At 27.0% G+C, this 3,114-nt stretch overlaps 1 protein-coding gene across 1 annotated transcript in view; it reads left to right on the forward strand.

Moving 5' to 3' along the window:
* Positions 1-3,114, forward strand: part of LOC112210897 (low-density lipoprotein receptor-related protein 1-like) — a 31,777-nt gene that overhangs the window by 14,187 nt on the left and 14,476 nt on the right. The gene's annotated exons all lie outside the window — the stretch shown is intronic.

The raw sequence follows: 3,114 nt of genomic DNA on the forward strand, positions 1-3,114 counted from the left end.
AAAAGAAGTAAAAAAAGGACAAATAGAAACTCGAATAGCAAAAGCCGATACCACTCGATCATTCCCGAATGATTATGGTTCCGTTATCTTCTGCGGTATTTTTGGCAGAAACAAAATTTAAATTAGTTATTTTCACTTCGAGACACTTTAAATAAAAAATTTTTAGAGCATTTACGAATAAAAAAAATTTGTTCATTATGATTTATTTGTCTTTTTTGATTTTTTAAAAATCATTATCGTCAATATTATCAGCGATAACTTCACAAATAACCAAATAGATTTTTTTAAAAGTCGATATTTGAATTCTACTTTTATTTACCACAGTGTACCAACAATTTGAATGGGGTTGATTTTTTTTATTTTCGATCGATTGCAAAGGTTCGTTATGAAAAGTAATAAACAAAAACAGAACCTACAAAGGTGTAATAAAAAGGATTATGAAAATTCAGATGTACTCAAAAAATACAAGTTTATTAATAATTATTCTCTAATTTAAGATATTTATTTCTATAATTATAAGGTTGCATTATAATCTCAATTCACAGAAACTTTGCACAAGTAGGATTTATTAAAGGATAAATGGATAATCATTGATTGGATGAAAAGGGTTGTGATATCCTTTCTTAAGAAATGTTTTAACAACTTATTCTTAGTAACTTTATATCGAAATAAACAAGTTACTAATCAATGTCCGGCAGAAAAATATTGCATATCATTCATGGTGATAAGACACCCCTTCTTTACTCATTCCCTTATCTGGTTTAAGATATAAATATATATATAGTGTCGTCTTCAGCAGCTAGTCAACGAGAGTATCGGCAGGAAAGATGAAGGTCTACGCATTATTATTGTTATTATATACAGTAAGTTCTAACTTAATAAATATCTTTATAACTAATTGTAAGATCCTATGTATGAACAAATTACTCGATGAACAAATGAGGGTGATCGTTTGTACATTAAGAGTTTTCAATATACAATGTAATTTCTTCAAATGAACATTATTTGACTGTACTGTACTGTAGTACTGACCTTATACACTTTTGTAAATCATTATTTTTTTACTTTCATTACCTGTTTATATATAGTAAAGTGGTGAACAATTTTGATTTCCATTTTTCGACGAAAATATATTTGCATTTAGAACAGAAACGAAGTTATATGCGAAACTGAAATATAAAACTTGGTTTACCATTATCCAATCAAGTGATCTTTAATATCAGCTAGATGTTATTTTCATTGGAGTAGTGAAATTTAGAGGGCTTAAATATCAAATTAAAACAAACAAAAAAATAAATAAATAAAAAAAAAATTTCCTTTAATTTTGTTTGTATGAAATAATTTACCATTCCTCATTGTTAGTAGTAAAATGTATAAATATGACGAATGAATGAGTTTGATAATTCACTAAAAGACAAAACATATGCAGAATTGCATATTTAAAGCGGATGTATATCTGAAATTGCAGTAACATTCTCGATAAAATCGACTGGCCAGAAGTGGCACTTAACAATACAGATTTTTCGCATTTTTTTTCGATTTTCACAAAAATTACTAACGATTTTGATGAAGCTTAGTAGATCAATGTACAATCAAGTGATCTTTGATAACAGCCAGTTGTTATTCTCATTGAACTTGTGAAATTTATAGGTCTGTCCTATTGAGTTAGGGGGTTGAAAATCTGTCTGCAAATTGAATTGATCTTTGAGAATTGTATTTAATGTATCTCAGATTTTTCTACCACTCCGCCATTGGCTCACATGAAGGATTTTTGCTCCATTACAGCCCTTCAAAGCGAGTTGGAATCTTACTGTTCAATAAGCATAGAAAAATTTTTATTAAATGTTAAGAAACTGAATTATGTATTTATGTCTGCGATGTTACAGTAACTTTACCGGAATCATCACTTCATTTAATCGATTTTACACATTTCTGATTGACGGCTTTAACGATATTAACATAACTCAGTGTATTAATGTACAATTAAATGGTATATAAAATCAGTTATAAGTGCAATTTTCATTGAAATAGCCAGAAAGTGTCGAAATGCCAAATTTTCGAAATGGTTTCCTTTAAAATTCTTTTTATTTGCTTTCTTACAAATACTTTATATACTCATATTTTTATTATTGATGAAAAATGGATAAATATAAACTATAAAATGATTTGATACTCCAGTTTAGGAGTTATAAGAAATTTATACCGGAAATAAGAGTAGTAATACAGACGTATTATTTACAGTTGGGAAGCTAAAGATCTAAAAAAAAAATTAACGTATTAAATCGAATGTAATGGAATAAAAGCGCATAAATAGAAGGTCTACTTCAATACAAGTTTATTAACATAGATTTTTTCCCCCATTTCCCCATTTTGCATATGTTAAATAAATTCAGTTTACCAAAGTGATTAAATAGTATTTTATTTTTTTAAACCTATATATGAGCCTTTAAGTTAACCGAATGACTAATTCCATAAAACCATTATACATTTTATAAATATTGGTTCTATAACAATTTAGCATTGAATGATTGGTAAAGAGCAGAATATAAATCTTAGTAAATTAATATTTTTTCCAAATAATATTTCATACTTTTGCAAAACAAAATTGTTAAAAATTTGTAAAGAGCAATATTATTAAAAATACTTTTGTTAAGATTACAGAAATTGGAGTTAGTGAATCTAGCATCTGAAAGGTTATTTTTAAAAATCATAACAGCAATACCTGTTCTGAACCGAGTGAGCATTAATTTTAACTCACAGGAGAAACACCCCTTTGCAAGTGGAAGTTGTTGCAAGATGCACCTTGCTAAATTGGGTTACAATGCCAGATACACGACCTTTTATTTTATTATCTTTATTCTATCATATTTTCCTATATATGATTATTTTATTTTAATTTCAGTAATAATATATTTTATCAAAAAATTTTTTTCCTCATTGATACTTTTCATTTATTGATATAGATTACAATCTGCCACACAGTTGTGGGCAATAGGTAATAGTGATGAATGATCATATTATCAAAATTAAAATTTGTATTGATTTGTCTTACAGAGATGCTATCATATTGATATTATCATTCTTAAAACATAATGACATATTTTACCTTTTTTT

This window comes from Halyomorpha halys, unplaced genomic scaffold (assembly GCF_000696795.3).
Source record: "Halyomorpha halys isolate HHAL.00 unplaced genomic scaffold, Hhal_1.1 Scaffold365.1, whole genome shotgun sequence".
Taxonomy (NCBI): Eukaryota; Metazoa; Arthropoda; class Insecta; order Hemiptera; family Pentatomidae; genus Halyomorpha; species Halyomorpha halys.